Source organism: Stomoxys calcitrans, chromosome 5 (assembly GCF_963082655.1).
Source record: "Stomoxys calcitrans chromosome 5, idStoCalc2.1, whole genome shotgun sequence".
Classification (NCBI taxonomy): Eukaryota; Metazoa; Arthropoda; class Insecta; order Diptera; family Muscidae; genus Stomoxys; species Stomoxys calcitrans.
In genome coordinates this window covers 85,627,333-85,652,515 of record NC_081556.1, presented here as the reverse complement: position 1 = coordinate 85,652,515, position 25,183 = coordinate 85,627,333, and the positions used below count along the sequence as shown (strand labels likewise).

The 25,183-nt window shown below is 42.2% G+C and overlaps 1 protein-coding gene across 1 annotated transcript in view; it reads right to left on the bottom strand.

Annotated features, from left to right (window-relative positions):
* The window catches only part of LOC106086400 (uncharacterized), a gene marked incomplete in the record, with an annotated part of 361,383 nt that extends 337,375 nt beyond the window's left edge, over nt 1-24,008 (bottom strand). Inside the window, 1 exon segment of the mRNA XM_059368796.1 lies at nt 23,961-24,008.
* Nucleotides 24,009-25,183: the final 1,175 nt, after the last annotated feature.

Here is a 25,183-nt window from a genome sequence, read left to right as displayed (position 1 = left end):
AGGCCCTTCGACATCTTTCTTTAATTTGGCCTAGATCGGTTCAGATTTGGATATAGCTGCCAAATAGACCAATGTCTCGATTTAAGGTTTTGAGCCTATAAAAGGAGCATTTATTGTCCGATGTCGCCAAAATTTAGGACAGTGAGTTAAGTTAAGCCCCTCCACATACTTCTGCAATATGGCACAGATCGGTTCAGATTTGAATATAGCTGCCATATAGACCGATCTATCGGTTTTAGGTTTTGGGGTCATAAAGGGCGCATTTATTGTCCGATGTTGCCAACATTTAGGACAGTGATTTAAGTTAAACCCCTCCATATACTTCTACAATATGGCACAGATAGGTCCAGATTTGAATATAGCTGCCACATAGACCGATCTCTCGATTTAAAGTTTTGGGCCCATAAAAGGTGCATTTATTGACTGACCAAAATTTAGGACAGTGATTTAAGTTAAGCCTCTCTATATACTTCTGCAATATGGCACAGATAGGTCCAGATTTGAATATAGCTGCCACATAGGCCGATCTCCCGATTTAAGGTTTTTGGCCCATAAACTGCGCATTTATTGTCCGCTTTCGTCGATATTTGGGACAGTGAGATTTGTTAGGCTCTTCGACATTTAAATTGACTTGGCTCAAATCGGTCCAGATTTGAATATAGCTGCCATAAAGTCTTGGCCCCATAAAAGGCACACTTATAATCTGATTTCACTGAAATTTGACACAGTGACTTATGAAAGGCTTTTCGCCATCCGTGTTGTATATGGTTCAGATCGGTTTACTGTTAGATATAGCTACTAAAAGACCAATATTTTTGTTATACACAATTGAACAATGACTTGTACCGATTAGTATTTGGTCCAAATCGGAACATATTCGATATAACTGCTATGGGACATAAGGTATGCAATTTTCATCGGATTTTGATGAAATGTGGATTACAAATATACCCGAGGTGGTGGGTATCCAAAGTTCGGCCCAACCGAACTCAACGCCTTTTTACTTGTTCGTGATTACTTTTTTTCAGATAATAGATTTTGAAGCAAAAAAACTTGCAAATTTCATTTAGTAGAACATTCCCTCACCCATCCATTCAATCAAAAAATCTTTATACAAGTATTATGTTTTTATTGAGATTTTTGTAGTGTTTCAAAAACGTTACCATGAAAAATTAGTGTTTTCAACTGTAAAAAACTAATACAGTACCAGCCTTTACGCTTAAAGACTCGTGACCTAACCGTGTTAGCTGTTATTGCCATGATGACCAGTTTGCTGTCCGTAAAGATATTCACAATTGACGTCCTCGTGTTAACACGCACCACCTCACGCATTCCTCGATCGCTCGGATCTCCGCCTGCAAGACCGTATTACGGTCAGGCAGTCGGAAACACATCTCAGTTCCTGAGTCCTCAAAGTAGACCCCAGGCCGTCTTGGTTGTTTTTGCCTTGATGGCCAGTTTGCTGTCCGTAAAGATATTCGCATTTGATGTCCTCGTGCTAGCACCACATCACCTCAAGCATTCTTCGATCGCTCGGACGATAGGTCGCCTTGTTAAAGGCCATATTTCGAAGTAGAGGAGACAGTACACCACCTTGAGGTGTTTCTTTGCCGACCCATATTTTAAGATCTACAGACCCCAAGCCTGCTGCAATGCATTTAGTGTTGATGTCTGATGCCATGATTGACGTCGGTTTTACATTATTGAAAGCACCTTCAATGTCCATAAATGCTACCATTGTGTATTCTTTAACAGCGAGAGAACGCTCTATGTAGCCGACTAGGTCGTGAAAGGCTGTTTCGGTGGACTTGCCTTTACTATATGCATACTGCTGCCGCGACAGGCGATCTCCAGGTGTTCCTCTGCTGACCCATCTTTTAAGATCCACAGATTCCAAGCCTGCTGTAATTCATCTAGGTTTGATGCCTAGAAACTGAACCTCCTTCATGATTGACGTCGGTTTTACCTTATTGAAAGCACCTTCAATGTCAAGATATGCTACCATTGTGTATACCCTCTATGTAGCCGATTAGGTCGTGAAGGGCTGTTTTAGTGGACTTGCCCCTTCTATATGTTGTTGACGAAACAGTTGATCTACAGGGATTTTTGCTCTAAGATATATTTCTATCAAACTCTCAAGGGCCTTCAGCATAAAGGACTAATGACGAAAATCTTTAGCTTTGTATGGTACCGTTCTCCTGCTTTTGAAATGAAAGTGATCTTATTGTCCCTCCATCTCACAGGTATATACGATATGCACATACAAGCAGATTATATCTCCGTACACCAAGGACTATCAGACACGGCTTGTAATTCAACCCGTGATACATCATCAGGTCCTGGCTACTTAAAGGAGTCGAAACTTCTTATCGCCCAAAGAATTTTCGACTCAGACACAATTTCCCCAATAACCTGCGACGAATACATACCGGTGACAACCCTCTTTTGTCGCCACGTTGTCCGTTGGGGAGTTTCCCGGGAAATGTGTACCATCGGGTAGTTCTAGTGTTTCCTCACTAGACATTGTCCATACATTCTCTTCTGTGTATATCCCACCATCTCGAGGTCTCGAGGATCTTCCTTAGCGTAGAGGCCTCAGATGTGCCCCCAACGAAGCTGCAGAATTTCACACAGGACTTGTTCTGACCCTCTTTTAGCTCGCCCTTGTACTTTCTTAGCTAACCGTTATAGACGTCACAACTGTGTGGTGCCCTTTAGGCTTTCGCTCTGTTGAAGAGTTTTCTGAAGCCCTTCCTTCGTCCTTCCTTCCTTCTGAAGCCCTTCCTTCGTCGCTGTTTGCCCCTTGGCTTGGCACTACGACATGTTGACACTAGCTAGACATTCAGGGCTTTGGTGATCCGCTTGACCATAATGTATATATCCTACGCAGTTTCCACTTCCTTTTCTGGTCTAGAAGAGTTATTCGTGAAGAATGTGTACCGAAATAAATACCAATACGCATTTCTTCTGTATAGCCGAGGGACCAATTCTGCAGTATTTTCTCCAAGGCTGAAACTAATATAACGATGATCAAATAAGCTGTGGTTATCCAACACTTTCCAGTCGCATATTCTTCCACTTATATCCTCCGACACAAAGGTAATATCTGGTACCTCCTTCCTGTTTCTGGGAATAAAGGTCGGTTTATCCCCTTTATTGCAAATCGCTAGATTGCAACTTATAATATATTCGATAGGCAGTTCGCCACTTTCGTTGGCATCCGAACTTCCCCATATCCCTGCACAGTCGGCTTCAACCAGCAACTTAACCCTGCACCGTATAACTGTGAGCACCACACAGGCTGGAACAATGTGGTCCAACCTGTGTGGTGTTCAATGATTTCACGGGAAGCTTAGCTGTGAGCTGCAGGGCGCCTCCACAGGTTGCGGATAGTGGAATGCTCCATGCGGAGTAGCTGCAACGGCAGTAGCGGACAATCGGGGATTTCGAGCGGACAGTTTCAGTGAGAGGCCGGACGGCTCCAGCTCTTGCACAAATACTGAGTGCCTATGATGCTCGACATGACAGGGCGAATTATTGACGCCTTCAAATAATGACCACCGTGTTCCCAAGGCAATCGGTCCTAAGCTTGCTCACCTTGAGGAACTTGACGAGAATCGCCACTCCACATGAAAATGTGGCTACAACAACAACAACCAGCAACTTAAGGTTTGAAGGCGACATCTCTGAATCGTGTGCCATACATAGAGAAGCTAGCCAATAATGAAACTTATTTATTTCAAGGCTGGCTACTACTGAGTCTTCAGTGCTTAGCGACGGAAGAAGAAAAATATTTAGACTATTCTTTGCAAGAATACAGGCTCTGTGTCTCCCATTCTCTCTACACTTGAGTAGTTTAAATCCCGGAATTCGTAGTCCACGTATGATACTTCCTCACCCCCAATGCTCCTGGACAAAAAAACACGTCAAATCCACCTGCCATCTGAAGGACCATTTGTGCCGCCGAAGCGGCCTAACAATGGTGAAGATTTATCTGTGGAAACCGGACCATACTCAGGATATAAAATGTCCAACACTGTTGTGTTAGCATCGTCTTCTGAGTCCGCCAGGAGTCCATCCTCACAAGACTTGTACGATCTTGTCATGATGAGTTTTCTTACGCATCCAGGGGCAGTTGAGGAAGCAGTGGAATCACTCTTCATCAGGACACTAGACACTTGCGGCGTGGACGATTCCTCCATAGATGCTTCACTAGGTGCTGCTGTCGAAAAACCTTTTGAGTTCGATAAGTAGCTCACCACTTTCGTTGACTTCCGAACTTCTTCATATCTGGTGATGTGCATAAGCATCACTTCCTACAATGTGGCTCTTCTTCCCTACACAAGCGGTTTCAACCAGCAACTTACGGTTTGAAGGCGGCATCTCTGAATCGTGTGCCATGTATAGGGAAGCCCGCCAGTAATGAGACTTATTTATTTCAAGGACCTTTAGTGCCGCCAAAGCGGCCTTACAATAGTGGAGATTTATCTGCAGAAACCAGACCATAGTTAGGATTCAGAATTTCCGCCACTGTTGCGTTAGCCTCGTCTTCTGAGTCCTCCAGGAGTCCATCCTCACAAGATTCGTTCGATTTTGTCATGATGAGAAAGGCTGGACGCCGGACACTGGCATTGTCGACGATTCCTCCTTACATGCTCCACTATCTGCTGCTGTCGAAAACCCTTTTTAATTCCGTCCTTCCCAGCTGGCCCACACCTTGAGCCCAACCCAACTGGATGTCCCACCCACACAGGGTATGTGGGTGGGTCCGACTCGACGTCTTCCCCTCCTGTTTCGACCGTGGCAAGGATACTTCCAGTCTCTATTTAACTCCAATTGTTCCTAGGTATGCAAACCTGCTCTCCACCCTTGTCGAGAACAACCATGACCAAGCTGTCCCTGGCGACCTGTAGTTTTTTTGGGCATAGGACGCCCTCTAGATGACCGCAGCCTTTTGGGTGACTGCGGTGCCGTTTCCGAATCTACAAGTGTAGACTTTTGGGCTAGCCTATGCAGCAAATCTCCAAGCCCACTTATGGTAGCCCCTCTCTTTATCGCTTAGAGTTTTTTTGCACCAAGCCTCTCAATAAACCTGAGAGCTACGAGCCTTTTATTTTTCGAACCTCTTAAAGGGTGTATTGATTAGCCGATGGCCTAGTCAAGTGTTCCGCAACAACTTCTGAGTGGTTTTCTGATTCCCTAACTCTTCAGTCTCAACATTCAGTGGTTGAAAGATTGGAATTACAATCCCTAAGCCTCTCAACTATGGATTAAGGATCTGAGGTAATCCTTGGTATCCAAGCGTGTGCCATTGGTAGAGAAGAGATATATATTCCTTCTAGTCTAGCGCTTTGCCAGATCTCACCAATCTTTTTTAGGGCACAACGATACATTCCAATTGTGCGTTGATCCCCGAAAGCACTTAATTTGTATGGGCCTTGACATCAGCCTGCATTATCACAAACTGCAGGAGGTCCAGACATTTCCGTAAGAACATCGGAGTATACAGTGTCAGTCCATTGACTATCCTACTCCAGAAGATACAGAATCGAGCAACGCGTCGGTAAAAATCAATACCGGACCTTGAAATTTTAGTACTTTTTATAAAGAGAGAGCAGGAAGGAAATAAGTATGACCTTCGGCATTTTAACGACACAAGATTGAGGGGGCCCGGTGTATAAGACATGTGGGGAGGACTACCAGACATTTGAAGACTCCCTATGCCTACACCCGGATTTCTGATTTAATGAAACCTGATATAATACTAGACTTGCACCAGCTCAAGATGGCGTGGTATGTAGGGAGGGCGTTGCAACATTTCTTCACTTGGCTTTCTGATATATTCGAATCGTCTATTATACCGGAATTTAACACCAACTCAATGCCTCTATGTATTATTGTTAAACCAATAAAAATAGCATTTATTCGAATGAAGCAAATGTGAAAATAGTATTGCTTTAACTTTCAGTTACGACACTATTTGCTATTTTCTACCCATAAAAAATTTACAATGTTGTCAGAGTTATATATGTATGTATGTATGTACATACATACCATCCAAATCCCCAGCAAAGGGAGAAGGAAAGTTACATGGACATCAAGACGACAGTGTTGTAAGTGCCCATGTCGACAACACAAGACAAAACAGCATGGATCTTTGTTAACAACCAAATGCCACTTAATAATGTGTACGACAACAACAACAATAATGGCAACAACATAATAATAACAACACAAGTTAGCTTTACAACATTACAGCTATTACAACAATTGCAACGACAATCATCCAGACATGCCAGTGTACCACACATTCCCCTGCAATCACCCACACTCACACCCACAGACATATGGCTTTGAAAGAGATACGTAAACGACTGGAAAGGTGCTGTTTTCTAAAAAAATAAGGAAGAAGTTGAGTGGAGTGGAGCGGAGTGGACTGGACTGGTGAGGGAGATAATGCCAAAAACAAAATACTTCAATGACAGCAACAACAACTTCATAGAGCAAACAATTTCGCTTAAACGAAGATACTTTACCGAAGAGAACAATAATAATTTCAATGAAAACAACAACATAACAACATATAGATTCACTCACGCTCACTACAACAACTGTTGATGAAAGTGCAAGAGCAGCAATGGGGGGGGGGGGGTGTAACACCACTGCAGCAAGAAATAAAGACTAGCAAAACAACAACGATTCTTTTCAAAATTAGGTCAGTAGCGGCGGCGTCGAAGGCAACGATGACGACAGTAACACAGAGTCATTGGCTGGCGGCACCTTTCCTTTTGCTTTTCACCACATCACACAACAACAATTTTTTATGGGGGCCATACATGCATGTACATATATGCATGCATGCCTGGTGGCTTTAGCAAAACAACAGCTCTAACAATCAACCCCCAACCCATTAGTTGTGGGGTTACAGTGTGTGTGTGTGTGTTTGTAAACTCTAAGGTTATGCCATGGCGGAGCTCGATGCAATTGTTGTTGTTGTTGTTAGTGCCTGTTGTTGGCGATGATAACAGATAATAAAAAGGGCATTCACAATTATGCGAAGAGTGTTCGTGAAATGACTGGCGGGGTAGTGGAAAACAGGCTGAATGAGATAAAGAGTATATGCAAGGCGGTGGGGAGCATTAGAGAGCAAAATTATTATAAAACAAAGTCATGAAGAGAGAACGTGAATGGATACATATCGCATGTGTGTAACAAAGTGTGTTGGTTTGTAAATAAATACCACAGTGGTAAATATAAACAAAAAGTTGGTAACAACATTAAAACTTTTAAAGAATTGGTAACCGAAAGTGGGGGAATGGCTAAGATATAATGTCATAACGACGATTGACATCAATATCTTCTCAGACAGCCAGACAGCCTTTAAATCCCTGGAGAACGTATTTCTGAATACAAAAACCGCCCTCGACTCGCGCAAATCTCTCAACGAGATGGCTGAACAGTTCAAAATTCACCTGTTCTGGGTGCCAGGCCACAGAGATATCCCAGGGAATTGTAAAGGGTGATTTTTTTGAGGTTAGGATTTTCATGCATTAGTATTTGACAGATCACGTGGGATTTCAGACATGGTGTCAAAGAGAAAGATGCTCAGTATGCTTTGACATTTCATCATGAATAGACTTACTAACGAGCAACGCTTGCAAATCATTGAATTTTATTACCAAAATCAGTGTTCGGTTCGAAATGTGTTCATTCACCGTTCAGCGATGAGGCTCATTTCTGGTTGAATGGCTACGTAAATAAGCAAAATTGCCGCATTTGGAGTGAAGAGCAACCAGAAGCCGTTCAAGAACTGCCCATGCATCCCGAAAAATGCACTGTTTGGTGTGGTTTGTACGCTGGTGGAATCATTGGACCGTATTTTTTTAAAGATGCTGTTGGACGCAACGTTACGGTGAATGAACACATTTCGAACCGAACACTGATTTTGGTAATAAAATTCAATGATTTGCAAGCGTTGCTCGTTAGTAAGTCTATTCATGATGAAATGTCAAAGCATACTGAGCATCTTTCTCTTTGACACCATGTCTGAAATCCCACGTGATCTGTCAAATACTAATGCATGAAAATCCTAACCTCAAAAAAATCACCCTTTACAATAAAACGGACGAGCTTGCAAGACTAGGAACTACCCTACACATTCCAGGGATACTGGCATCTGTGGGTATGCCTCTGGCAACATGTTAGCTAAGTGTTCAGGACCAGGCCCGAAGGAGAACGAATAATAGAAGGTCACAAAGAGGGGCTGTGAGCATTCCAAAACTATGTGACCTAATCTAGTCTTGAAGAGGTCTACTGCTTTGCTGTCACTGGCCAGAACAAACATCTCAGTCTTTGTGTCCGTCATGACAGGTCACTATCTAATCGGAAAACATGCTGACAGACTGAAGGTTGCCAGTAGCGACATTTGCAGAAGTTGTGAGGACATCGAAAAAGAAGAGACTGTAGAACACCTTCTGTGGGTTTGTCCCACACCAGCAGTCAGAAGGAGTTGCACTTAAGGTTCTCATTTCTTTGAGAACATGTCTGATTTGGCGGATGTGAATATTCGAAAATTACTGGGCTTTTTAAAGCGATCTGGATGGGTTCAACGGTAGGAACTTGGGTCTCGAATTGGCTGACATTTTACACAGATCCCCAACATATAATTCAATTGTGGTCCGAACCGGACCATATCTTGATATCACTCTAATAGCAGAGCAAATCTTTTCTTTTATCCTTTTTTTGCCTAAGAAGAGATGTCGGAAAAAGAACTCGACAAATGCGATCCATGGTGGAGGGTATATAAGATTCGGCCCGGCCGAACTTTGCACGCTTTTACTTGTTTAATTTCAAATGCATTTCCAACCACTATGCATGTTCTTGTCTTTGGTGTCTGCTATGTCAGCTAACGCAGCGACTAACACCAAAACCACTGAAGCGTTGAACCATCAAGTCGCCAAGAAAAAAAAGAAAATAAAAATCCCCAAGCTCAATTGTTTAAGGGAAGATATGAATGTCACAAGCATCAACTTGCTGTTGTTGGTTGGTATAGCTGGAGCCACAACAACCACGCAAGGATGCATTAGTTCCACTTGATTATTCTACCCAAAGTGACATACTAGAACGTTGTCGCATGTCATCGTCATCGCCCTGAAGTTAGGAGAAGCCAAGCAAAACTGCACAACCAAACAACCCATATTCCACATAAAAGGGCCAATAAGAGGGACTGTGTTGCAGTTAGAAAATGATGTAATCTCCAATGAATATACACTCTGCTCTATACGCCGCTGCTGTCATGACCAAACCTTAAGAAGCTTAATGAGGTAGGAAGGGTTTAAATGAATGCATACATTGACTGTGGTATTTTCTAAACTTTTCATCCTTACACTCTAACAAAAATCCAGCAACAAATGCATTTTTGTCTTATAAAAGTGTTAATTCCATAATTCTTTCAAAAATTAACTTTTGGTTAATTAATACGAAATTTAATTTCTGTGAACGATTGTTTCTTAATTGTCTTCTTTTACAAATGTAAAATTTTGTTCAGTGTATATCTCTTTTGCCTAAACATATTAACAAACTTGAATTTAAGGATTATGCTTCGAGGTAGACCGGCCATCAACCCGGAAACTTGAAGTAGCAGCTGGCTGCTACTCAAGTTTAAGGTAAATCAATAGTCTCTGCCACAGTTTATTAATCACCGTTTTTGTCTTTCCCTTTTCCTCTTGAAACTTTTCTTTGGCAAAATGGTTAACAATAGATAATTGTTATGTACTTTACAAATCGGTTTTATGTGTATTTAGGTGAACTAATGACTAGGAAATAAACTGCATGCTGCCTGTAAAACGACCAAAGAGCTAAATTTTTTTCCTAGGACGCAGAGTGTGGACTATTATTAGGCCAAAGAGAATTTTTTTTTATAATTAATTAACAGGAAGGGCTCGGCTTTTAACAGCTTCTAAAGGATTCATTGTATTTGCCCAAGATTAGGGACGAAAGAAGAAAAATCCCGAGAATTCAGATAGAGATCCACCATAGTACGGTGAAGGGCAGTAAAATGTAAGTAGATGGGAAGGCGATATCAAAGCACAAGCCAGGAACAAAGGAAACTAAGAGGGAAAGCATCAACTCGAATAGGTCAATCACTTCAGTTTGCTACAGTAGCCCATAATGATAAGAGGGATATTTGCCTGGAGGAAATTAAGGTACGAAAGAGACCAATAGTCTCTCCTTCCACCTGGCTACGTCCCTGAGTAGCACAATCTGCGCTCATGAGCAATCCTTTTCTGTCTAACTCGTCGGCCACCGCCAATCCTTGATGGTCTGATAGACTTCCCCAACGTACGTAGAAGGTCTAAGCATCTCGATCACACATGACCCGACGCCAGAGCCTTCATGCTGCCGAAAAAACGATATCCAGCTGATCAACCAAGAAGTACATCCCCATTACATAATCCTTAACGCCACATATAGCATGATGTTTCGTCAACCTACATCAGAACAAAAGAACGCCAGATTTCCGATTCTTTTAGTCTAAGGGCGACCTTCGCACACCACACGTACAGGACCATAGCATTCAATATCTCTCTTTTGGGGCGCTCCTGCTTGCTTCGGCGATCAGCCCATCGCGAACCCTTTGCCTTCTCGATTATGCTGTGAAAATTGTGGTGCTATACCAAATATCCATAGTTGACTTTAGCGCAGATGCTAGCGTGTCCTCCTATGACGCCGAACGCCGGGTTACAAATTTCAGCGTGAACATAAAAAAAAATTCAACGTTTGTTTCCTTAGTATATTTTTGAGGTATGCTCCCATGTTAAAACTTCTCTACCAAGTATTGACGCTATGCGGCACGCCGCTTGGACTCCGCTCATTCGAATGAGAGAAGTATCTCCTGTTCCTTAATGGAATGCTCATGGGAAATTTATGTACTAGAAACTCGCCCGAGATATTGCCTCAAAAATCCAGTGGACCGTCCGCGGCCTGAACCTCAAAACTCTCCGAACGAGTTGCGACAGGGGTAGAGCGCTTCCAGTCCCATTCCGACCCTTTTCACGACATTCCTTCTCCACTACATGGCCTACGGAGAGAACGGCAGGTTAACCCTATTTAGGAGAAATGTTCTGACAATCCATCAGTCTAATCTTTATGACGAGCCTATTGGCCTTCGCACATTCAGATAATTCCTTCCCCCCAAAATGCGTCATGGTAGAGAGAAAGCGAATCCTACCATGGTGAAGACGTCATCCACGTCGGCAATGATCTTTACTCTCTCTTCTTCAAAGGACTTGAGGAGATAAAACTTCTTTTTACGGAGTTCTTTTTGTCACAATCTTTCTAATTAAGACCACTGCTAGTAATGCGTTGATTACCTACCTATCAACATTGTAAAAACCCAGTTCATCAGTAGTAAAGTAGTAAATTCCTGGCGGTGTAGCATAGAAGGTCTCTAATTTATATGTCAGGTAGCTTTTTAGACAATGGATGGCCTGATCTTTTGCCACAATCTTCCTCGACAGGACCTATGCTAGTGATGCGTTGATTACCATATTTTTCAGCATAGTATCAACCCACTTCACCAAAAAAGGAGGGTAGTCTCTTATACCCAAATTCCTTTCCGATGCAGTCAACCACCCAATAAAGGACACATGTCAGCCAACCTAACCTTAGTGTAAGCATATTTATAGCTGCATACCAATGAAGGATCCTGAAGATCTCTATAGTATGTGTCAAGTAGTCTTGGATGGCCTGAGACTAATTGGCCTGTTGTCCTTGGGCAAGGAGTGGCTCGGATACCCCAGTCGACACATTGTCCAACAATATACAGCTCCTTAAAATCACCTCAAGGTGCCATTTGCAACAAAGCGTAGAATCTATATCTATATATATACCCAAATCATTACTTTGGGATCATAGAACATCCCCATAATACTCATCATCGATCGACCACCCGACTTCATAACCCCTGACCGCCGGACGTTTATCAATCTGAAAAAGATCGGCTTCAGAGAGTACTCTAATCGCCGCTGTGAGAAAATTTAGAGACATCATTAACGTAGCAGCGGCACACTTTATAGCAGCCGATCGAATACGTCACGTGCGGCCTAATTCGTCGGCGCAAACAGCGGCACTCGCATACGAGCATGGTGAGGGTCTTTGCACGGACCCTACTAACCCCCTAATCATCGAGTTTTGAAAATAAACCGGTACCGATGTAGGTAAGCTGTGGTGCACGCAGACGAGCGTGATGGGAGTCGTTGCACGGACCCCACTAACCTCTCGAATCAGCGTGCTGGATCAGAAAACAAACCGGTACCGGTGTAGGTAAGCTGTGGTTACTGGTAAGTCGCTCTCGAACCCCTAAAAAGGGATGACACTTATGTCACTTTGGGCGACGTAACTGTGACTGATCCGAAGAGATGCGCCAGGTTGTTCAACCGTCAGTTTATTGAGCATTCTAAGTGTGACAAGGCTAGAAGGGTAGCCATTTGTCGTATCTGCGGTTTCCGAGCCGATGGACAGCCATCACAATTTATTGTGAACAAAGTTACGAATCTACTTGGAGTCCAATATCATGCAACTTTCCTAAACCTGTCTTTGAACATTCTTTACCCGATGTCTGGAAGATGGACAGGGTGATACTGATGAAGCCTGAAGAGGACCTGAGAATGGGAGAGACGTACAGACTGAGCTCCTTTACTCTCGCAAGACTATTCCTCTCGAGCCTCGTTGGAGAATTTCCATCCGCCTGGCAAGAGCATGGATTTCGAAGACTGCATAGATGCATAGAACAAAAACTGCATGACATGCCATCACCGCTTGGCTTCAATCAGCCCAGGCCATGTCATGAGACTGTCCTCATGGCACTGGAGCTATCGAAAGCATTCGACACGGTCAGCCATACCATACTATTTGAAGACATCGCCAACACGTCACTCCAGTCAGGACTAAACGCTGGGTCGCGAATTATTTGTGCGGTGGCCAGTCGTTTCTGAAAATTGAAGATAAAAAATTGAAACACCATAAAGTAAAACACGTAGTTGCCCTGTAATATGGGCGTAATATTATCTCCGGCACTGTGTAACCTCTACCTATCCTTTAGTTTATACCCTCTAGACGGCATTGAGATCGTATTATATACGAACGATTGTACGACAATGGCATCTGGCCAACCACCCATTGTTGACATTTGCGATAGGTTAAACGTCTACCTCAACGAATCTGAAGCATATTTCGATGCAAGAGATCTGCCACCAAATCTTCAGCCACGTTGTTCACTACATATACGCATGAGGTGGGTAATGAGCTAATGTAACGATTCCGACCATTAATTGTCCCAAAATAATTGGTGTCACATTTGACAGCTCTTAGAAATTCTCTTCACATGACACTGCAATTTGTGATAACACGACACACGTGACCTGTTTAACTGCCCAGGCAGACCCACTCAACCCAGACCCAGATCGCTCTGGACACACCAAACCTTAGTCGCATAAATCCTGGACCTGGATATTCAACAGAACCTAGTTGACGAAAGACACAACACAACACACTGCCACAACGACAATAACAATGGTGGTGCTTCCTTCACAAATTGTGCAAGCAACAAAAAACTAAGAATAGGTGGTTTAGTTCGGCCGGGCCAAATTTTATATACCCTCCACCATAGATCGCATTTGTCAAGTTCATTGGCCGACAGGATTGTTATGCTATTTCAGCTATAACAAGTTAAGAACCGATTGGGGTCGTACTTGGTTTGGCAAATGGAGAATCCAAAGTAGAATTCATTGTGCAACGTTTCAGCCAAATCGGATAAGAATTACGCCCTATAGTAGCTCAAAAAATAAAATTGGGAGACCTGTTTATATGGGAGCTATATCAGGTTATGGACAGATTTGGGCCACACTTGATGGCCAAACCAAAACATTGCATGCAAAATTTCTGCCAAATCGAATAATAATTGCGCCTTCTAGAGGCTCAAGAAGTCAAGATTCGAGATCGGCTATACCAGGTTGTGAATTGATTTAGACCATGCTTGGCACAGTTGTATATGGTCAAAACAAACAATATCGTGCAAAATTCAGTCAAATCGGATAATAATTGTGCCCTCTAGCGGCTCAAGAATTTAAGATCCGAGATCTGTCTATATATGGGAGCTTTACGAGGTTATGAACCGATTTGGACCATACTTGCCAGAGTTGTTGGATGTCAAAATAAAACACTTGATGCATAATTTCAGCCAAATTCGATAATAATTGCGCCCTCAAGAAGTCCACATCCGATATCGGTTTATATGGCAGGTAAACCAAAACACAGACCATTTCGGCCCATTTACAATCCCAACCGACCTGCACTAATAAGAAGTAAAATTGCAAATTTTGGCCATGAACATTCATCTAAGGAACATTGGCAAACTTCTCACATATCAATGAGTTCAGTCCGATTCATGTTTAAGCTCAATGATAAGGGACCTCCATTTTATAGCCGAGTCCGAACGGCGTGCCGCAGTGCGACACCTTTTTCGAGATAGAAGTTTTACATGGCATAGTACCTCAAAAATATCGCCAGCATTAAGAGGAAAATACCACCGTTGACAAATTGTATACCCTCCACCATAGGATAGGGGTAAACTAATTTCGTCATTCTCTTTGTAACACCTCGAAATATGCGTCTTAGACCCCATAAAGTATATATATTCTTGACCGACGTGACACTTTAAGTCGAACTATCCAAGGCCGTCCGTCCGTCTATCTGTCGAAAGCACGCTAACTTTTGAAGGAGTAAAGCTAGCCGCTTGAAATTTTGCACAAATTCTTCTTATTAGGGTAGGTCGGTTGGGGTTGTAAATGGGCCAAATCGGTCCATGTTTCGATATAGCTGCCATATAAAACGATCTTGGGTCTTGACTTCTTGAGCATCTAGAGGGCGCAATTCTCGTTCGAGTTGACTGAAATTTTGTATATAGTGATCTGATATCACTTCCAATATTTGAGCGAAGTATGGTCTAAATCGGTCCATGTCTTGATATAGCTGCCATATAAACCGATCTTGGGGCTCGGCTTCTTGAGTCTCTAGTGGGAGTAATTCTCGTCCGATTTGACTGAAATTATGCACGTATTGTTTTGATACCACTTCCAACAATTGTGCTAAGTATGGTTCAAATTGGCTCATAACCTGATATAGCTGCCATATAAACCGATCTTGCGTCTTGACATTTTGAGCCTCTAGAGGGCGCAATTCTCGTCCGATTTGACTGAAATTTTGCACTTGGTGTTTTGATATCACTTCCAATATTTGTGCATAGTATGGTCCAAATCGGCTCATAGCCTGATATAGCTGCCATATAAACCGATCTTTGGTCTTGATATTTTGAGCCTCTAGAGGGCGTAATTCTCGTCCGATTTGACACGTGGTGTTTTGATATAACTTCCAATATTTGTGCATAGTATAGTCCAAATCGGTCCATAACCTGATATAGCTGCCATATAAACCGATCTGGGATCTTGACTTCTTGAGTTTCTGGAGAGCGCAATTCTCATCCGATTTGGCACAAATTTTGTACAATGGCTTTTGCCATGCCCTTCAACATACGTGTGCAATATGGTCTGAATCGATCTAAAGCTAGATACAGCTTCCATATAAACCGATCTCCCGAATTTGCTTTTTGAGCCCCGCATCGGACTATGACATGATATAGCTCCTCCTCCGTCCTTATTCATTATTCTTTGTTTGCATAAAAAAAGATACTGCGCAAAGAACTCGACAGATGGCATCCATGGTGGAGGCTAAATAAGATTCGGTCCGGCCGAACTTAGCACGTTCTTACTTGTTTCTGATGGTCTCGCCAGGATTTGAACCCAGGCGTTCAGCATCATATGCGGACATGCTAACCTCTGCGCTTCGGTGGTCTCCGCACTAATAAGAAGTATTTATGCAAAATTTCAAGCACCTAGCTTTACACCTTCGAAAGTTAGCGTGCTTTTGACAGACAGACGGACAGATAGACGCACGGACGGACATGGCTAAATCGACTATGAAGGTCAAGACGATCAAGAATATATATCTCTGATCAATATTTCTGATGTTTCGAATGACGAAATTAGTTCACCCCCATCCTATGGTGGAGAGTATAAAAACACATAACGACCAAGACCAGATCACCTCTTAAAATCCGCTTGACCATTCCGGCTACTCCGGTCATGCTCACCTCTCTGAAACACTCACTCCCAGGTATTTTACGAGTGCTACGTTCCTGATACTAGTTCCGCTAGATCGAATCATGTGGGACAATTCTTCATAATATGATCTTACTAGCGGGGGGATGTGTCATCGTTTTAGTCGTCCCGAAAACTGGTATCGATTATCCTCCACAGCACCTTCAAAAGCAAGGAGAGGAGGCCGTTACCCCGATACAATCTTGGAATGCTCCCCAAGTTGTTCTGGCGATTTCAGAAGAAGTATGAATAGGAAAAATTTCCCGGACCAGGAGAAATGGGCTTCTTCGACACAATGGGTGAGAATTGACTGGGTATAATATTGTGTAACCTATCCAATCTATTCAGTCATAGCAACCATGCCAGTCAACCCTCTGCTCCTGAGCAGCCTGCCGTCACTGTCCATTTTTTCTTCCACCCTTTCTACACTTGCAGGAGGCGCAAAAGGAGCCTGTTCGATATTTCGAACTTTCAAATACCTCCCAACCTATGGTATTGGATATAAAATTCCACTATGTATTCTAACATCATTGAGAAACAAGTTTGCTCTAAGTCGCCCTGACTGAAATCCTAAGTTTCAGAGATTTATCAAAATAAACAACAGGTCAGTAGTAGAATTTCCCGGTAACTCATTAAGATTAACACACTGTAAAAGTAGCTACACAGAATTTTAAATTGCTGCTATCCTTAGCCAGCTGGAAAATGTATGCAAGCCACTCAAAGCGAGAGCAAAGTGGTCGGCATGCGAACCACCATTGAATGGGAAAAGGTTTCCGCCTTCCCTAACTTATTTATTGCTGCGCTTGACTTCCAGCGTTTAGGGAAAATGTGTAAGCACCACTCAATCATCACTCCAGCATGAAGAGGAAGTGGGGAAAACTTCAGCTTTTTGGGGGATGGGGCAGAATAACCCCTTTTGGCGTTGGCCGACAAAGTGCCACGTGTAAGAGCCGGAGGCAGGCAAAACAAACCAGGAAATCGGTCGCTGTAAAACTGAAGTGCGTTCTGCCATGCTTGAGAACATATGTTGACAACATTATGCCAAAAAAACGACACTTTGAAAATGAATTTAAAGCACTCGGATATGAGTGTTTGTACCAGCAAACCCACCCACCCACCCAACAACCACTTCACATGCCCCTACCCATTTCGATTAACCGCCAGGAAGTGAGGATACCGCAAAACAAAAGCAAAAAAAGAAAAACTCCCTCCAAAAAAACAAACAAACAGAAAAGCTGATTTATTCGATCAATGAGCTCTGCAAGCAAGCAAAGCAGATAAACAAAAGCAGCAGATTCCACTTTACTTTGAAGTTAATGGCATAGAGGTTCTGGTGGAGCAGGGATTTGCCATGATGAAATTAAAGAAAGCAGGCCAACTGGGGATGAAGTGGCCCCCCAATGGGTCTCACTTGAAGCGAGGGGGTTAAAGGGCAGTAGTATGAGTTACGTGCAGCATGAGCATTCTGTGGCCCAAAGTTTATTTTTATAAACACCCCCATTGACAATAACCAAACATTCAAGTGTTTATTTTTGCTCAAAGGAGATTCTGTTAAAAAAAATGGCAATGTACTCCTCGCATTTAATGAGAGATATAAAACATTTGTGCCATGCCCGGAGGCATACGAATGATGTCATCAGTGGACGCCAATGAAGTGGAACACTTTGGCGATGACAATAACATTGAGTAGTCCCACAACACACAAAGCATTCTAGACTTCGTTTTCAAATTTTGAGTACACTACTCTTTCAACTTGGGGATGGAGGCATTTTGGGCTAATCTTCTTTCTTTTCATTCTAAACTAGGCTCCACTAGGCAAGAAACTAATGACCTAAATGAGAAGAGTAGCCCACAACCTTTTGGCCACATTTTTATACTTGCCTTAAAAATTAGGATTCTTGTACAAAGGACCTTAGAAAGTGGGTGGGGATGGCCTAGTTTTTTCTTTTCTGTCCATTCATAGAGCAATGGTTGCTTTTATTTGCCATTTGCCTTTGTTTGTTTCACATTAGCAGTGTGGTCGAGATTTTAAGCAAATTTTTGTGAACTAGACCTTTTGCAGCAGCAACAGCAAAACTCTTTGCAGACAGAGTTTGGTAAAAAAAATTTTTTAATGAAGCATGGACAATGGAATGATTGTGTGGCAGAAAGAAACAGCCATGTTAAACATTTGATTACGAATTTAAAAATTCAACTAGGTTAGGTTAGGTTGAAAAGAGGGTGCAGATATTAATCTTATATACCCTCCACAATGGATCGCATTTGTCGAGTTCTTTTCGCGGCATCTCTTCTTAGGCAAAACAGGATATAAGAAAAGATTTGCTCTGCTATTAGAGCGATATCAAGAAATGGTCCGGTTTGGACCACAATTAAATTATATTGTATGTTGGAGACCTGTGTCAGCCAATTCGAACAAGAATTGCGCCCTTTGGGGGCACAAAAAGAAAAATAGAGAGAGATCGATTTTTATGGGAGCTGTATCGGGCTATAGACCGATTCAGACCATAACAAACACGTATGTTGATAGTCATGAGAGAATCCGTCGTACAAAATTTCAGGCAAATCGGATAATAATTGCGACCTCTACAGGCTCAAGAAGTCAAGATCCCAGATCGGTTTATATGACAGCTATATCAGGTTATAAACCGATTTGAACCATACTTGGCACAGCTATTGGATATCATAACAAAACACGTCGTGCGAAATTGCATTCAAATCGGATAAGAATTGCGCACACTAGAGGCTCAAGAAGCCAGGACCCATGATCGGTTTATATGGCAGCTATATCAGGTTATGGACCGATTTGAGCCATACTTGGCACAGTTGTTGAATATCATAACAAAATACGTAGTGCCAAAATTCATTCAAATCGGATAAGAATTGCGCCCTCTAGAGGCTCAAGAAGTCAAGACCCAAGATCGGTTTATATGACAGCTACATCAGGTTATGGACCGATTTGAACCATACTTGGCACAGTTGTTGGATATCATAACAAAACACGTCGTGCCAAAATTTATTCAAATCGGATAAGAATTGCGCCCTCTAGAGGCTCAAGAAGTCAGGACCCAAGATCGGTTTATATGACAGCTATATCAGGTTATGGACCGATTTGAACCATACTTCGCACAGTTGTTGGATATCATAACAAAACACGTCGTGCAAAATTTCATTCCAATCGGATAGGAATTGCGCACTCTAGAGGCTCAAGAAGTCAAGACCCAAGATTGGTTTATATGGCAGCTATATCAAAACATGGACCGATATGGCCCATTAACAATACCAACCGACCTACACTAATAAGAAGTATTTGTGCAAAATTTCAAGCGGCTAGCTTTACTCCTTCGGAAGTTAGAGTGCTTTCGACAGACAGACGGACGGACGAAGGACGGACGGACGGACGGACGGACAGACGCATGCCCTACCTACACATGCTATCACTTGCCGCACCGATTTTACATAAGTGAGCTCGTAGTCCTATGTGTCCCGTTATGATACCAATAGCTATACTGACCTCCTTCTTGCTTCCTTTCAGTAATAGCCTCGTCCTCTCACGATCCGGATCATCCCATAGGATTTTCGCCGTCCTACCGAACGTTTCGCTGCTCAACAATGTTGCATGCGCATTCGTCGCCCACTCCCTTAACTCGGACTGCGTCGACCCGAAAGGCTTCGGGTTAACCAAGTTTATAGACTGCAGTCCTCTGGCCTTCACCGCCAAATCGTCTGCCCTTTCATTTCCCCTTACTCTGTTATAGGCCGGCACTCAAACGATGCGGATTTTCCCATCCTCAGAGAAGGCGTTAATCTCCTTCTTACACTGCAAGACTGTTCGTAACCTTACCGTCCTGGTTGTTATTGCCTTTATAACAATTTTACTGTCAGTAAAGATGTTCACACTCGACGTCCTTGCGTTAACAACACACCACTTCACGCATTCCGTGATCGCCCGAATCTCCGCCTGCAGGACCGTATTATGGTCAGGCGGTCTAAAACAGATCTCAGTCCCTGGGTTTTCAATGTAAACCCCCAGACACTCTCTGTCCTCTAACTTTGATCCATCCGTGTTACATGATCCATATTCAGATAGAGCTGCCCCATAGACCCGGGAGATCGGTCTGATACCCCAAAAAGCTTTATGTATTACCCGATTTCGCTGAAATTTTAAACAGTGGGTTATCTGAAGACTCCCGACATCTGACGTAAATATGGTTTAGATCGGACTATATTTAGATATAGCTGCCTTATAGACCGATCTGCCGATAAAGGGTCTGAAGACCATAAAAGCTTTATTTTTCAACCGATTTCGCTGAAATTTGAAACAGTGAGTATGTTAAGACTTTTTAACATCCGACCTAAATATGGTTCAGATCGGACTATATTAAGATATAGCTGCCATATAGACCGATCTGCCCATAAAGGGTCTGAAGCGCATAAAAGCTTTAATTTTTAACCGATTTCACTGAAATTTAAGAGAGTGAGTAGTTTTAGGCCTACCAACATCTGACCTAAGTATGGTTCAGATCGGACTATATCCAGATATAGCTGCCATATAGACCGATCTCCCGATAAAGGGTCTGAAGTCCACCGATTTCGCTGAAATTTGAAAACGTGAGTTGTTTTAAGCCTCCCGACATCTGCCCCAATTATGGGTCAGATCACACTATATAGATATAGATGTCATATAGACCGATCTTCCAATTGAGTTCCAGAGACGTACAGCGAATATGAACATATGCCATTCAGAAACAAGCCTCCGATACATTTTGGGAATGATTTTTTTACCTCGAAAAGATCTGGCGAAGTCAATAAATCCATACAGATATTGTGGTGCCTGCGTGTAAGTCAGTTTATGCTGGAAAGTAAGCGATCTCAGGTACAACAAGTGCTGTAAGGAGACGCCATACAGGGATAACGAGTATTCGGAGATGGAGTCGCCCCGTCTCAAGCCAAATACATAACGAGTAACGCTATTAAAAAAGGTGTTTAGCTTACGTCTACTTACCGAGTCGCAATTAGCAAACAACTCACAGCCGTAGAGAATGCCAGGAACAAAATAAGTCTTTGCCAATAGAGACCTAACCCGCAGCGGAGTAACCGACTGAGTGGCCCAGAGAGCACGCAATTTTGAATATCCCTGACCAACGACAGAGTCGATATGATTACTCCAAGTCAGAGTGCTGTTAATAACAACGCCCAAGTTCTTTGCATGAGGAACGATTTCCAATCTAGAGTCGTTAATGAAAAACGAGACAGCCTGTTTCTGATAACCACTCACTTGGACTTTACAGGGTGGGACACAGGCCATTGGCTTTCTCCCACGTGCTGACTCTTGACAGATCATGATTAAGCAGACGTATGTTTTCAGCAATCTCATCCCTCGGACTGCCGATATATATTTGTACATCGGCAGCGTACATATGTACCTCACAATAAGACAATTGACTCGCCAAGTCGTTCCCTGTGGAACACCTTTTAAAACTAGCAGAGGTGCCGATAAAGAAGACTTATAACTGACGGACTGGGTGCGGTGTGACAGGTACGACAAAATAAGACAAACGGACGTAGAAGAAAAATTGTAAAGATGTCTCATCTTATCACATACCAAGGAATGATCCACAGTGTCAAATGCCTTAGAATGGTCAAAAAGAACAAGGAAATTTATCTTGTCATTCTCCAAATTGACCCTGATCCTCTCAGTGACCTCTGCCAAGGCAGTTACGCAGCTATGGTTAGATCGAACCCCGGACTGTCTCACATATAACAAAGAGAGCAATTACAACAATTTCGCAGACCTTTGACAAGTAACAAAGAATGCCAATTGGTCTATATTCCTTGGAATTCTTAGGCAGTGGGATGACCTTGGCATGTTTCCACGCTAATGGAAAGTAACTCGTGGTCAAAATCCTATTGAAAACATAGGTTACATGAGGAATAATAAGGGGGAGCAAGAGTCTTACAAATCTAAGATCAATGCCATCAGATCCGACAGTGCAAGACTTTACAGTCGCGACACACTCAAGGACATCGGCGGGAGCAATACAGCTGAAGCCAAAACCAGAGTCGTCATTGAGAGAGGGGGAGACATTGAAGCCATAGAAATTGGGATCAACTGGGATCTGTGGGACATTAACAAAAGCCATCATTAAGCCCATTGATGTCCAAGTTTGTTGAACATCTGTTAGTACCTTCCCAACTCCTATGTCTCGAATAACCTTCCACGTTCTCTTGTAGCCTATTGCAGAAGTAAAGCGTCTATAATAGTAATCTTTCTTAATCTACTTATTGACGTGGTCTCTTGCTGAGCGAAAGGCATCATGTAACTCAGGCATCCTGAAACGCCTCCTCCTGCTATGCGACATACAGGGTGGCTGATGAAAGCCGCTACCAAAAAAAAATGTAATAACTTTTTTTCTATTTAATAATAATAATTTAATAATTAATTTAATTAATTAATTAATTAATTTAATTAATAATAATTTAATAATTAATTTAATAATTTAATTTAACATGAATAAAAGAAAAATGTATTCCATACACCGAAAAAAAAATGTAGCAATATTCATCATTGTAGCAATATTCATCAGCCACCCTGTATTCCTCTCGTGAATAGCCGAACGAATATCCCGGGAGAACCACGGTGTCGATCTGGAGGTCACTTTCTAGTCTTGAGTGGAACCGTAAGTTACTGTAGGTCACGGATATTCCTCTGTAGAAAGTCAGTTTGTTCATCGATAGTTTCCATACGAAATATCAGATACCTGTCGATGAGCACAGCACTCGAAAGCAAAAAATCATGGTCGAGACTGGCAAAATCTCTACATGAATAAGCTCCCCTAGTCTTGGTGAGCTCAAATTCATAACATAAAAAGATCAAGTCATGGTTCGAAAAACACGAGGCTGACAGTTGGTCGTATAGGAGGACTTTAGAAGTGTCACTAACAAAGTATAGATCGAGAAGAGTGCTGGAGGATGCGGAAAAATGCGTGGGAATTGTTGAATTGACAGGCAAAAGCCCCAAGGAAGACATTTCAAACATCAAGCCCGTGTCCTGTAAAACGTTAGAGTTGAAGTCCCCAGCAACCACAATGTCTGAGGAAGCAAGAGAGAGAGAGGTTCAAGAACAGGGAAAACACCTCGCGTATCCGTACAAAAGACCAATATTTTGCTCCACAAAATTGAACAGTGACTTGTATTTATTAGACCACTCAATGTCCGCGCCGAATTTGGGTGCTTAAGTTATCCAATATTCAACTGATTGTGGCGAAAGGAGATTTACATATATGCTCAAGGTGGTGGGTATCCAAAATTCGTATCCGGCCGAACTTAATGCCTTTTTGCTTGTTTTTGCTTGCTTTAAGTACAACGCTTAATTGAATAGATTAAGAATTATTAAATTTTGATTGATTGCACACAACTAGAATTTCCTCTGTTCTCCCTTTTGATAACTAGCATTTAATTGAATTTATAAAAGCAAATAAATAATAATTTTTCATTCATATATGTGGACTCAGCAAAGTTCACACAACTTTGTGTAGCTTTTGCAACAAGCCAAATTATCCAATATTTACATTTAATTACATTTTATTTAAATGTGTATTAATTTTGGTATAATCTTCGAAAGCATTTTCACCAACCATGCATACCACCCATGGACAAACTACTAAATTATTAATGGTAACAAAGTTCACATTAAAATCTAATCTGGTAAATTTCATAATTTTGGTATCTGGATATCACACAACTTACCTTCGGTTGTATGAAATTCCTATCGAATGATGTGCGTAACTCATCCACCTGAAATTAGATAAAGATAAATAAACATTAAAATTAATTTTTAATTCCGCAACTGTATGTTAGCCAGATGGCAACATTTTATAGATACCCTCACTATTCCACAAGGAAAACAATAATTTCCAGAAAAAGATAAACAATTCCAAAAAAATATGCGTATGCTAAATTATGAATTTATGTGCTTTGACCAGATACAAAAGATGTAGTCATCGCATGAAATATGTGATTCAAGGTAATGCTTTGGATTTTTACAGGAAGATGTTCTCTTTTTCTCCATATCTGACAAAGTGTGAACATTTGCCATATAGCGGATCTATCAGATTTGCTTTGATGATATCTCAGTAACATAGAAAATCATACGCAATATGCTCGCTATTTTTGGAAACCCAACATCATCGATTCTGCTAAAAATTTATACAAAATAAATCTAGTTGAAGGGCATAATTAAACCCTCCACCATAGGATGGGGGTATACTAATTTCGTCATTATGTTTGTAACTACTCGAAATATTCGTCTGAGACCCCATAAAGTATATATATTTCTGATCGTCGGGACATTTTATGTCGATCTAGCCATGTCCGTCCGTCCGTCCGTCCATCTGTCTGTTGAAAGCACACTAACTTCCGAAGGAGTAAAGCTAGCCGTTTGAAATTTTGCACAAATACTTCTTATTAGTGTAGGTCGGTTGGGATTGTAAATGGGCCATATCGGTCCATGTTTGGCTGAAATATTGCATAAGATGTTTTGTTATGACTTCCAACAACTGTATTAAGTAGATATCCAGAGCCACAACCTTAAAATCACCAACCTGGTGGATTGAGCTACTCCAACGTTCCGACAGAAGTGCCATGAGGTCACCCGTAGTGCGATTTCTGCGGAACCCATACGGTTGGTCGCTAAGAAGGCCATTAGACTCTAAATACCTCACAAGATGGCGATTAACCATGCTCTCCATGACCTCGGAGAGAGCGGAGCATATCGCAATTGGCCGATAATTCACAGGGTTGCTTGCCTCACCCTTCTTGGGTATTGGCGGAACGTTCGCAACCTTCCAACGCGCCGGGAAGATTCCCGCACGGTAGGCAAGATTGAAAAGGTTGCGTAATGGACGAGCAAGCGTCCAAGAACACTTGCGTAAGACAAGTGTTGATATGCAATCCGGGTATTTATTTACGTC